We start from the raw sequence: 14,408 nt of genomic DNA on the forward strand, positions 1-14,408 counted from the left end.
TTGGGAAAATGTTGTCCATGAAGTAAACATTCCTGGATTATGCTCATAGACTTGTTCAATATAAATAAGAGGTCTCTGCTTTGATTCCCAGTCAGGGCACATGCCCTGATTGTGGGGCTCAATCTCGTGCAGAAGGCAGTTGATTGATGTGTCTCTCTCATTGATGTTTCTATCTTTATATCCCTCTCCCTTCCTTTCTAAAATCAATAAATATATGTATATTTAAAATATATATGATGAATAAATTAATAAAAGGCATACATTGGCTTATGCTAGCTACCTTAATAAGCCTGCTGGCATTGAAAGAACAAATTCAGACAGTAGGTCACTTTCAAATGTCCTGTCATTCCTAAAAACCTAAATACACCTTTGTATGATTGTATTTATGTGTCCACAAACCTGGTAAATGATGTCCCAGACTTTGGGCACTATCCTAGAGCTATTGGAAGCTTCCAAAGAAAATGAAGGGCTTCTCAATGATTTATTTTGAAAATGGCCACAAGCAGAGATAGAACCAATATTAACTGCAATATTTCTAGATAGCCAAATTCAGATATTGTTGAAGTAGACAGATTATATTACTCTAAATGTTCACAACTTTAGCTAAAGCAACCTAAATGTTCATGTTGCTGTTTGTAATAGTTTGAAGTACATCACTCAAAACTTCAGTAAGCCGAAACCGGTTTGGCTCAGTGGATGGAGCGTCGGCCTGCGGACTGAAGGGTCCCGGGTTCGATTCCGGTCAAGGGCATGCACCTTGGTTGCGGGCACATCCCCAGTGGGAGGTGTGCAGGAGGCAGCTGATCGATGTTTCTAGCTTTCTATCCCTCTCCTTTCCTCTCTGTAAAATATCAATAAAATATATTTAAAAAAAAACAAAAACAAAAAAAACTTCAGTAAAATATTTTTTTAAAAAGACAAAAAATTACTGCTGTTTAAATGGAGGTGTAAGAAAAGGTCACCATGTTCTGGGCTAGAAAAACCCTAAAGGTAAATGTGGAAAGAGAAAACCAACCCTCTCATGAAATATCTGGCTATTCTAAAAGTGTATCTTGTGTAACAACTTTAAAAAATATTCATACTATTATGTAAAATCTTGAAATGGCTGGGAATTTGAAAACATTTATGAATCTCACTGTTATACAGAGGAATATGTCAATCTTATGACAGTGACTCAGATGTGCTAACTCTTCTGAGACTAATTACTAGAGATGACAGTGTTCTAGAAATATGTTTAAATAGACCTGCCTACATTAATATATTTAAAACATAAACCCAAGGCATAATTGGAAGGATGATTTTGAAGTTTCATTTTGTCTTATTTTTAAAACTGTACCATGGTTTAGTTAAGAAATCAGTGTTCACACTATTTCAAGTTTGGCTAACAATTATAAGAGAGGGGGTGGGTTTATTAGCTAGGTAGTTTGTTAGAGCTGCTTAATAGAACATTACATTTGAAAGCTGAAATAGTATTTGAATATCTTGTAGTTCAGACTGCAGGCGTATCTCTCTAGACTTGAGGTGTCTCAATGTGTATCATATACCAATGCAGCCTGACCACTTCTAGAGACCAGGAATATATTTCATTCACCATTGGAAAACTCTAAATACTAGCAAATTGAGTCTTTTTAGTTGACTAAAACAGGTCCCTCCTATAAATGGCTTTCTGTACTGGGTCTACTTCTACATTGAGGCAAAAAAAAAAGTAAGTATTATGTTTTTTAGCCTGTTTAACCTACATAAAAGCTGTTTTGTGTTCATTTAAACAAAACAAGAAACAAATTGAGGAAGCTTCTGGTTAAAATCCCCAAAGTGTTCCCTCTCTCTCATTCTCTCTTGCTCCCTGACCTGCACTCGCCCATGCATTCACAGGGTCTCTCTCCATAGACACGTGGCTATAGCAGCTGCATGTCCCATGGCCCTGCAGACTTCACACACAGGATGCTGCAGTGCACCGGACTTTAATATGAACAGAAACTATGGGCAGAGGCCTTTATTCCGGCCCTGCTGAAGACATGGATGGACTTTTTCCAGGGTGGGATGTCGGGAAATGGACATGGAAATCCAGGGATTTATTGTCACCTGAATAAATATTACCCATCCTTCTGTGAGAGAATTTCAGGAAATTCTTTTCCCTCAACTTTGCAAGAACTCCACTTCTTCAAATAACAAAAGAAGCCACTTTGTAAAGGCTACATAACGTGTAATTCCAAGTGTATGACATTCTGTGAAGGCAACACTCTGGAGATGACAAAAATATCGGTGGTTGTCAGGAAGCCAAGGGAGGGAGGCTGCTGATTCGGCAGAACGTAAGATAATCTTTTATTTAAGGCAATGGAAATATTCTGTACGATACATGATGAAGCGTATTTGGATACATTTATCCAAACCCACAGAACGTACAAAACCAAGAGTGAACCATAATGTAAACTATGGACTTGGGGTGATTATGATGTGTCATTGTAGGTTCATCACTTGTAGCGAAAGTGCCATTCTGTGGGGAAATAATGAGGGAGCCTATGCATGTATGAGACTAAGGATTTATGGGAAATACTAATGCGTTCCCCTCTATTTTGCTGCAAACCTAAAACTGCCCCTTAAATAAAGTCTTAACAAAAAAATTAATTAAAACATCTATTTTCATATATGTTTTCCTTAAACAGGGCATTCTCCTTAGTGGCAAGTTCTCTTTGTGAGAAAAGATGAGTAAAATTGCCATTTTCCAAAGTGTCCTGTAGCTCCCTTAGGGCTAGAGAGACTGGGAAGGTATTCCTCTCTCTCTAGTTCTGAGAAAGAAATCCCTTGTGCAGGCCGTGGGAGGGAACTATTTCCTTCTGCACATTTGCTCTTCCCTGCAGAGAAGACTCGGAGTTTGATATTTGCTTTTCTTTGTAAAAGTGACACTGAAGATGATAGCTGAGTTTTAACTTCCATGTCCAGTCTAAGGTGCCAAGATAGATGATGTGAAACCAGGTTTGAAAACTGCAATAATTTATGTGGGTAGAAACAGTCCTATTTCCTTTGAGCTTCTCCTTTTCTTTCTTGTTCTCTGAACTTAGGGATGATATGGTTCTAAATGTTCTAAATGTTTCCTGTGGGTAAGGGGCAAAACTGAAGAAAATATTACCTTAGGTGCTCATAATGAAGTAATTTTATCAAATGCTCTTTAACATTAATGCAATAAAATCTGAGTTATCCTCAAATACATTTATACAAGTTATGAGTAAAATTGATTTTATGAAACGTTAGCCTGTAAGATTTGCTTATGTATTTTTTAAAATCTACTTTTATTGATTACAGAGAAGAAGGGAGAGGGAGATAGAAACATCAGTGATGAGAGAGAATCATCAATCAGTTGCCACCTACATGCCCCACACTGGGATCCAGCCCGCAATCTGGGCATGTGCCCTGACAGGGAATCAAACCTTGACCTCCTGGTTTATAGGTTTACCCTCAACCACTGAGCCATGCCAGTTGGGCAGATTTGCTTATAATTTTAAAACTTCAGTTTAATTATCAAAACATAATAATAAGAAAATTATTTCATTTTAACGATTTCTTGTGTTTAATACAGCTTTTTGTTGTGTTTTTTAAAATGAAATTTAATCTCTAGATTAAATGTTTCTAATGACTAAAAAAAATGTCCTAGAATTTTTGTTAAAATAATTAATGAATAATTGTTAATGATTACTTATATATAATCAAGATAGAAAGTCTGTGGTTTTGTGGCAAAAGGCACTAGACTTTTGCAGCTTAAAAATTTTTAGTTGCCCTGACTGGTTTGGCTCAGCGTCGGCCTGCGGACTGAAGGGTCCCAGGTTCGATTCCGGTCAAGGGCATGTACCTTGGTTGCGGGCACATCCCCAGTAGGAGGTGTGCAAGAGGCAGCTGATTGATGTTTCTCTCCCATCAGTGTTTCTAACTCTCTATCCCTCTCCCTTCCTCTTCGTAAAAAAAGCAATAAAATATAAAAAAAAAATTTAGTTGAGGACTGCTAAATTAAAAATCTAAGGACACATATGTAACACCTTAATCAATAAAGAAATTAAAAAAAAAATCTAACAAGTGTGTGGCAGGTTATATTGAAAATGGACCAATTCTAAATTTATCTCTAAAATTCATCTCCTTCAAGCTCTGCATTTGGGATAGAAATAATATTTATTGGGCTAATAAATAATAGTACCCCAATTGGAAAACTGGGAGATGCCATTTTTCTTGCAGTAGGTTATAAAATCATCTTTATAATCTTACCCATAAATGTAGTAAGACATCAGTGTCAATTGGTTTCTCAGAAAACTATTAGGTTATTATGAGGCATACTGTGTTCAGAGTAAAATAAGCGAGGCTCCTACCTGGCTGGCGAAACTGTCTTTGGTGTGCTGTGTGGGTTTGGTTGCTGGATTGTAAGAAATAATGAACCCATAAGTGAGCCCATTCAAGTTAATCAGGCCATTCTAAACACATTATCTGTAGAAATAGCTGAAGAAACTAAATGGATTTATCCTAGCATATAGAAGACTTAGAGGAGATATATAAGACAGTACCAAGTATTGGAAAATAGTGCTTAGAAGATTTTTCTCATCTGTGGAAAGAAACAGTAAAGATACATAATTCAGGACATCTCTGAAAAATGAAGATATAATAAAGTGTTATTTAGTATATCCTCAATACATATTTTATTGCTGTATTGTAGCTCCTTTAGCTTTGTACAAAAGAAAAATCCCCAATGGCAACATTTTCAAGTCCAATCAGCCATCTTACAAACACTATATTCACACTACTTATGGAGAGGTAGAAATAAGAAATTTCAGAGAAATGAGTTCGAGCTCTTTCTGCTACCTCTGCTCATCTTCATAGACTAGTTGAGACCTTGACATCTAATTGATCTAAAAATCAGCATCAGAGAGTCCATTTTCAGCAATCTATGAAATACCAATGCACTCAGTTCAAAGACTGTCATTCAAATAAGTAGCTAACTCATTGTCCTGAGAAAGAAATACTACCCAAAATTGGTTATCATTACCCTACTTTGTGTCTATATTCATGGATGATTCACCTGCAATTTAGTGTAGTATTATTCAGTCTCTATATGAGTGGGCGATGGTGCTTTTGCAACTGAAGAATAGCTTAATTGCATTTTTAGTAGCATCAGCTAAACTAACACTAACCATTTGCAATTAGTAAGAAAGAACATGGATGTATTTCTGCCCTTACCACCCACAGAGGGTTTAAAGCTTGGAAAATAATATTTCATTGTGTATCTGTTTATTATTACGGCTTGAAAATTTTCTGAAAATTTTTTTCCCTTAACTTTCTATTGTGACTGATACAATATTTGTCAATTTAATAGTTTATGAAACTGTGTCATAAGGGGAATGCTGAACTAATCATCCAGAACCTTCTCTCAAGGACCTAGTCTAGTAGGAGAAGCTAAGTTTACAAATATCTTTATGTCAAGGAAGATTTTGACATAGCGTATCAGAGAAAAAAATGTTATGCTGATTCAGAGAGGAGAAAATGCATTTACTTAGCGAATGCAAAGAGAGATTTTATGAGGGTCCTAGCAGGTTTGGCTCAGTGGATAGAGTATCTGCCTGCAGACCGCAGGCCCAGGTTTGATTCCGGTCAAGATCTCATACCTCCCTGGCCTGGGCCCTGGTCAGGGTGCATGCAGAAGGCAACCAATCAATGTGTTTCTCTCACATCAATTTTCCTCTTTATCTTCCCCTCTCTCTTCCACTCTCTCTAAAAATCAGTGGAAAAATATCCTCAGGTGAGGATTAAAAAAAAAAAGAGTAAGATTTTATGAGGAATGTGGCATATGAAGGAAACAACAAGGAATGTGTGGGGTTAAGATAGAGATAGAAAGGCAATTATCATATTCCAATATTGATTTAGGTCATATTTACCTTTATCCTAACCATGGTTTACAAGGCCCAGAACACGTGACTCCAACCCCATGTTTTGTCACTTTTTTTTTTCTTGCTTCCTCAAAACAAATACATCGAGAAAAAGTTAAGTGAGAACACTGTTACACAGGAACACTCTGGCCATTTGGTACTGATTTCACGTCCCCAAGTATTGCGAGCTCTGTGTAGCTTATGCATTGCTAATATCTCTTCCTGTAATGTTCAGTATTTTCATCCAGCCCTACACTCTACCTTTTTCTTGATAATTTTCTCTTATCTTTTTAAGCCTTATCTTAGGTACCATTTCCATCTGATGAACATTCTCTGTCCTTCCATTCTATCCTGGATCTCCCCACTGAAGGATGTATCCCACTGTGCTGTAATTGTTCACTTTTCTTTGCCCTAAATGGGGCTGTAGGTGTTATGACATCAGGAGTCCTGTATCTCTTGCCTCCAGAACTTAGCACTGTGGTTATCTGGTAATAAATAAGCGATATTATTGAATCAGTGAATGAAGGAGTGAATATGTAGTGGAAATGTCAGCATCGCCAAATTTAGATTAATGTAAATACACTGAGTGGCCAGTTTATTATGATCTCTGAACGCATAATAATCTGGCCACTCAGTGTATATCCTATATAATAAAAGGCTAATATGCAAATTGTCCCCTCGACCAGGAGTTCAACCAGCAGGAAGGCTGGCCAACCACCCATGTCCCTTCCCCCTGGCCAGGCCGGACCCCACCCATGCACAAATTCATGCACCAGGCCTCTAATATATATATATCCTATCTAATAAAAAAGTAATATGCAAATAAACCATCACTCTGCTACACCCACAAGCCAAACCCACAAGCCAATCAGGAGCAAATATGCAAATAAACCCAACCAAGATGGCTACGGCCACAGAGAGCAGGAGGGAGGCTTGGGTTTCCCTGGCAATGGAGGAAGCCAAGCTTTCCGCACACCCTGGCATGCCCAGGACTTGCTTAAGGCTACAAAGTTTCAATTATAGAAGATACATAAGTCCCAATAGAAATGGCTGCCATCACAGAGCAAGCAGAAGGCTTGGCTCTGCTCCAGGCTACAAAGTTTCAACTGTAGAAGATAAATAGACCCCAGATCCCAGGGCCTCTGCTTGGGTTACCAGGGGGTGTGGCCGGCCTGCAAACCACCACAGGCCCCTCGCCCAGGCCACCCCACACCCCAAAGGAACCCCCATCCTGATCCAGAACACCCTTCAGGGCAAACCAGCTGGCCCCCACCCGTGCACCAGGCCTCTATCCTATCTAATAAAAGAGTAATATGCAGTTTGACCATCACTCCAACACACAAGATGGCTGCCCCTATGTGGCCAAAGATCCTGCCCCCATGTGGACACAAGATGGCCACCACAAGATGGCCAGCAGGGGAGGGCAGTTAGGAGGGAGTAGGACTGCAAGGGAGGGCAGTTGGGGGCAATCAAGCCTGCAGGGGAGGGCAGTTAGGGGTGACCAAGCCGGCAGAGGAGGGAAGTTGGGGGCAACCAGGCCTGCAGGGAAAGGCAGTTGGGAGGGACCCAGGCCTGCAGGGGAGAGCAGTTGTGGGGGGACCAGGCCTGCAGGGCAGGGCAGTTAGGGGTGACCAGGCCTGCAGGGGAGGGCAGTTGGGGGGGACCCAGGCCTGCAGGGGAGGGCAGTTAAGGGTGACCAGGCCTGCAGGGGAGGGCAGTTAGGGGCAAACAGGCTGGCAGGGGAGTGGTTAGGGCAGGGGTGGGCAAACTTTTTGACTTGAGGGCCACAATGGGTTCTTAAACTGGACCAGAGGGCCAGAACAAAAGCATGGATGGAGTGTTTGTGTGAACTAATATACATTCAAAGTAAAGGAGCGGAGGGGAGAGCAAGAGAACCCTCCGCTCTTTTGGCTCCGCGGGCCGGACAGAACAGCCAAACGGGCCGGATCCGGCCCACGGGCCATAGTTTGCCCACGGCTGGGTTATGGGGTGATCAGGCTGGCAGGCAGAAGCAGTTAGGGGCAATCAGGAAGGCAGGCAGGCGAGCAGTTGGGAGCCAGCAGTCCTGGATTGTGAGAGGGATGTCCGACTGCCTGTTTAACGGGCAGTGGGACATCCCTTTAGGGGTCCCAGATTGGAGAGGGTGCAGGCTGGGCTGAGGGACACACAGCCCCATGCACGAATTTTGTGCACTGGGCCTCTAGTGTATATATGTGTGTGTGTATATATATATATATGTATACACACACACACACACACACACACACACACACACACACACACACACACACTGAGTGGCCAGATTATTATGCATTAGATCATAATAATCTGGCCTCTCAGTGTATATCCCATTTAAGCCTAGTGCCCCAAGAATAAGATAATGATTATAATAATTATGAAAAAAGTGATTGGTGTATCTCAAGCACTTCCTTAGTTAAACCCAGGAACAGTTAGTTAACTTTAAGTCCACTGAACTACCCTCTTTACTTGATTGCCTTCCATTAGATTTTGCTTCAAGATTTAAAATGATGTAGGGCTTGAGGTTTGAATATATAATTTTTTTCTCTGAAAGAATATTCAAATTAAAATAAAACACAAGCTTTGCATTCTAGCTGTGAACTCTTTCAATGCACTTTGCAGGCATTAATATGAAAATATCCAAGTTCTGAAAGTTATTCTCTTTCTTCATCAAAGAATAAAACCAGCACTATGTGACATGTAACCACCTGGTTTTAGAGTGTTAGCACAAACTGCTTCACAAACAAGGTAAAGTTTGTTTTTAATGCCCCTGAAATTAGGATTTAAGATTATAAAAAAGAAGACATAAAATTACTATCATAAAAATATCACATTCTGTTTGGGCTGTTAAAAGAATGCAAAATAATTTGGACAGGTCATGCAAATAACAACTTTTTAAAGCTACATTTTTATATTAAATATTTCACTCTGGTTCTGAATAAGCCATCAGCAAGAAAGCATAGCCATAGTTGCATGCCCCAAGCCAGATGTCTGAGCAAAATAGGACAGTTATGCATAGCTGGTCAGCCTCATTTACCTGGAAGCTACAGCTGGTACAGATCAGAGGGGCAATCAGGCTTTGCTTTGGTTAACAAGTAGACCATTTATTAAATTGGTAACCAGAAGAATGTTTCTCACAGTTAATTGAATTATATTTGATCTTTTCAGTTAATTATGTCCTCTGAGGATTGAGTAATTGAGGGGCATTTTCTCATTTTGATTACCAGAGATATAATTTGTTAATTAATTCTTATGATTTTTGTAAATATATATATTTAAAATAAATTAAGTCTAGTAATCCTAATGGAATGGATTTATCAAAGAATCCTGGAAACATGGACAACCTAATTTAGTAATCCAAATCTAGAGATAAGGACAGGCACAGAGAAAATAGTGAAACAACTGAATCCACAAAATATTGCTATTGCAGTGTACTCTACCCTTAGAGGGTATAGTCAGAAAAAATTTTAAAAATATCCCTGCCACGCAACTGGGATTGTCACTAATGTGCAAGGCACATGACCATGGAGAAGGCTAGATACAATTGTCCCTTGAAGGCTGTGTACAGGCCTGGCTGATGACAAAGCTTGCTGCATATGCCAGGACCTGGAACAGTAGATTCGTCAAAAGAAGAAAAGACCTGAAGACAGTAACTATTTTAGAACCTCCCTTGACACTTAAGATCCCAAAGAGATTCAAAATAAACCATAGTGAAGGGAACAGGAATTTATACTCACCATTCTTGAGAGCATTTATGAGACTCAAAGGGAAATATTTGGAGGGTAAATGACAAAACAAATTCTTGTATAGGAAAATGTATGAAGGTCAAGGGGAAAAAAGCATCTATTTTTATCACATATTCTTGAATAATGTACTTACAGGGAGGGAATGGAAAATAGTATCAGGTATATAGTGGAAGATTACTGAGCCTACACTCCAAAGTTCTCATATGCCAGATCAATATTTTTAAAGGGCAAAACTGATAATCTAGCTGAAAGAAAAGTTTTAATTTCAATAGTAAGCAATATTACAAATATATAGGCAGAAGAAATGCCAGCAGCAAAATAAAACTATTATTTTATCTCCAAACAAAAACCAACAAAAAAGTAAAATACTTTAATTTTCTACAAGTGGAGAAATGTCAAATATCAGTCTATCACACTTCTTCTCTACAATGTTGAAACCTGAATTATTCTAAATTATTGTTTTAAGAGTTATGATTTTATTAAGCAATAGTTCTTTAGTTAGTGAAAGTCAATCATATTTGAAAAAATAATTCATTTTATCAGCAGATATAAGATCCATCAACATAATATAAAAATAATATCTACATAAATTATCTAAGACATCCAGTTTGTATACCAACAACAATTTTTAAAAATTATAAGGCATAGAAATATAGAAAAAGTATGACCCATACACAGGCAAATAAATAAGACAACAAAAACTGCCTATGAGTACACCTAGATGTTGGACATAGAAGACAAAGATTTCAAGGCAGCTATAATAAATATATTTAAATGGTGAATAATAATAAGGATGGTAATTATTTCACAAACTAGTGGCCTGGTGCATGAAATTCATGCACATTAAAAGGGGATTCATTAGAGGAAATAATTTAATATTGCTATTTCTCTATAATAGAAGTGTCAGAGATGAAAGAAAACCTTCCTCCTGTCAGAGTCTGGGACACACCACGGGACCCAGAGTCAAGTCCCCGCCCACCCACATGCGCCTCAAAATCGCGTGAGACCCAGACCCGGCCGCCCCCCCCCCCCTCATTCGGATAGATCCAGACCAGGCTAGTCCCACCCTTGTCAAGCCCCGCCGGGCAGGGAACATAGCCTCAGGTCCCCTGGCCCGGCGCCAGGACGGGGGGCATGGCCTGAGGTCCCCCAGCCCATACCGGGGTTGGGGGGCATGCCTTGAGGTCCTTCATCAAGCCCTGCCAGGTAGGGGGGACATGGCCTGAGGTCCCCTGTCAAGCCCCACCAGGTGGGGGGGCGGGGCGCAGCCTCAGGTCCCCTGGCCCAGCACCGGGAGGGGTGAACAGCCTCAGGTCCACTGTCAAGTACCATCAGCAGGGGGGTGCAGACTCAGGTCCGCCCTTGGCGGAGGGCTTGGCCTGAGTTCCCCCGACCCAGCACTGGGGGTGCACCTTGAGGTCCCCTGTCAAGCCCCGCCAGGCAGGGGGGCACAGCCTCAGGTCCCCTGGCTTGGTGCTGGGGCAGGGGGTGCGGCCTGAGGTCCCCTGGCCTGGTGCCAGGGTGGGGGGCGTGGCCTGAAGTCCCCTGTCAAGCCCCAACTGCTGGGGGGCATGGCCTGAGGTCCCCCAGCCTGGCACTGGGGCAGGGGAGCAGCCTGAGGTCCCCTAGCCCAAGCACCAGGACGGGAAGTGCACCTTGAGGTCCCCTGTCAAGCCCTGCTGGGTGGGGGGTGTGGTCTGAAGTCCCCTGTCAAGCCCCACCTGGTGGGGGGAGTGGCCTGAGGTCCCCTGGCCTGGCACTGGGGCAGGAGGAGCAGCCTGAGGTCCCCTAGCCCAAGCACCAGGACGGGAAGTGCACCTTGAGATCCCCTATCAAGCCCTGCCAGCCTGAGGTCCCCTGTCAAGCCCCACAGGGGTGGGCAAGGGTGTAGCCTCAGGTCCCTGCTGATTGCTTGTTAAGGCTCCTTATGGAAACTTGGCCTCAGCTGTGGGTGCAACCATCTTTGTGACGGAGTGATGGCCAATTAGCGTATTCCCTCTTTATTAGATAGGATACTAATGGAGGTTCTGGGGTCGAAAAGCATCTAAATGAATAAAGTTCACTAGTGAGGCTCAACTGTAGATTTAAAAAATAATCAGCAAACTTGGATATAGGTTAGTAGATATCATGTAATCTTAATTACAGAGGAAAATAACTGTAGATATATTTCTGTTTTCTTTCTCAGCTTATTTTAAAGGCATAAGATTATACAAAGCAATGATAAATGATAACATTGTTATTTTATTTTATTTTATTTTAAATATATTTTATTGATTTTTTACAGAGAGGAAGGAAGAGGGATAGAGAGTCAGAAACATCGATGAGAGAGAAACATCAATCAGCTGCCTCCTGCACACCTCCTACTGGGGGTGTGCCCGCAACCAAGTTACGTGCCCTTGACCGGAATTGAACCTGGGACCCCTCAGTCCGCAGGCTGACGCTCCATCCACTGGCCAAACCGGTTTTGGCGATAACATTGTTATTTTAGAATTATAATATATATAGGCATTATCTATAATAATAATAAAACATAAAGTGGGGAGAGGGAATGAAACCACACAGGAGTAGTTTGTAAGCCATTTCTATAATTAAATTAATATGAATCTGAAGTAGATTATAAAGCTGTATATCATAAACTTTAGATGTGTATTGTAAGAAAATAACAAAATATATAGAAATTTAAATATTACACTGGAACATATCCACTTAATACAAAATAAAGTAGTAATGAAGGAATAGAGGTACAAAAGAGACATATGGGTGGAAAAAGCAAATGGCAGATGTTAATCCAATCATGGCAACAATAATAATGCCTAGGGATAGATTAAACAATATAATAAGAAAGTAGAGGTTGTCAGTATGTGGTCTTAAAAATACAATTATATGCTATCTAAAGTAGACACACTTTCAACTCAAAGATGCAGTAGTTTAAAATTAAAAGGATGGACCTATTCCTTGCAAACTGCAACACTAAAAGAATTAAGAGTGCTGTATTAACATGAGACAAATTAGACTCTAAGAGAATAACTCTCACAAAAAGAGGGACATTTTATAATGATGAAAAGATCAACCCATTAGTAAGATATGACGATTAAAATTATGTATACACTTCAGAGCAAATCTCTAAAATTCATGAAGCAAAACCTGACAGACTGAAGGGCGATGTATACAGTTTAACAATGTATTCAATAGATAAAATAAAATAAACATACACTCAGGAATTTAGTGGTTATTATAATGCATATGATAACAAACTCAAGAGAACTAAAAGTAGTACTCAAGCATTTCTATTTAGGGTTTGTTCTAATTTATTAAATTGTTTCTTAAACCATTGAAAAATATTTCTAACATTTAAGTGTCTAAAATTTAACCTATATCAGCATATTCAGTTGGCATATTAGGAGTTCAAATTATTAACTTTATTGTCTTTGGTGGATGTAGTCAATATACTTTACTTTGAAATTTTGACACAAGAACAATAGTATTACATATGTGTTTTCATTTATCTTTAACTTAATGAGAGTTATCATTAGAGTTGAAAGTAGGAGAAAATTTTCAAAGAAAAGTACATGAAACTAAACACGATGCTTAGCAATAGACCTTCAAAAAAAGGTAAAAATAAAAATTCTAGTAAACCATAAATACAATAGCAGAAATAATGTAAACTATGATAATGAAAATAAAATCATTAAAGTGTCCTATTAAAAAAACAACACATCTTTCAAATTATGTTAAAATATTGATTTAGCTATATTCTTTCTTTAAGGGAGACTGACAAAACATTATTCATACATGTTAAGTGCACAAAGAAAACAGATATCTGTATCCATTGATATATCAATTGATTGATTAATTGGTATATTAAATATAAAACAAAAATTAATCAAACATTTACTAGTATCAAGCAGGAATTCAAAGCAATGATGATACATTAGTCAAATATTTTATATTTACAAATGATCTTCACAAACTTTAAGTACAAATCACTTGGACACCATTATCAAATGCAGACTTGAAATCAGTATGTCTAGGATAGGGCCTGAGATCTTATGTGTCTCACATGCTCCCTGGTACTGTTGATGTTACTGTGAGACTACATGTTGAGTAGTAACAATCTCAGATATACAATTCCTTCTCCAATAAGATAACAGAGTTCTCTACTTCACTAAACACAGGAAAGTTGTAATAAAGCTTATGGGGTGAAATAATCAGAAATATTGCAGAAGAAAACAGAAGCTCTGTTCTAGTTGTAATGCTGATCACAGACATGTTTAGTTCCTTATTATAATTTCACATTTCATCTCCAGAATATTAATTAGAAACAGATGCTGAGAAAATATTAGCAATTTATAAACAATCAATAGGTCTTTCATGATCACATAAATTGCTGACATAATTACTTCCCTTGGAAAAAGAAAAAATGTTTTAATAAAGAAAGTCAGTATTTTTAAAGTTTGTTGTATCCCATCCCCACACAATTTTTCACTGTGTTTCAAAATGTTCTCATTGTTTACATACTAAGAAATTATTAAAGTATTGTTAAAATTACCACCCTGATACATATCTATATGAGATAATTACAGTTTTAACAATGAGTAGAACATGATTGTTTTGTATACAAATAACTCTATTATGAAATTTAAATCATATGAGAGGGCAAGTAAACAAATAGGCAATATTCCTTAGCTACAATATTTTGCTCATTGACTCATGGATGAGAAAATGTTGATGGTACTTGATTTTT

The 14,408-nt window shown here is 39.1% G+C and overlaps 1 protein-coding gene across 3 annotated transcripts in view; it reads left to right on the plus strand.

Moving 5' to 3' along the window:
- LUZP2 (leucine zipper protein 2) overlaps positions 1-14,408 on the plus strand; it is a 328,528-nt gene that overhangs the window by 30,082 nt on the left and 284,038 nt on the right. The gene's annotated exons all lie outside the window — the stretch shown is intronic.

This window comes from Plecotus auritus (assembly GCF_963455305.1).
Source record: "Plecotus auritus genome assembly, chromosome: 9".
NCBI lineage: Eukaryota > Metazoa > Chordata > Mammalia > Chiroptera > Vespertilionidae > Plecotus > Plecotus auritus.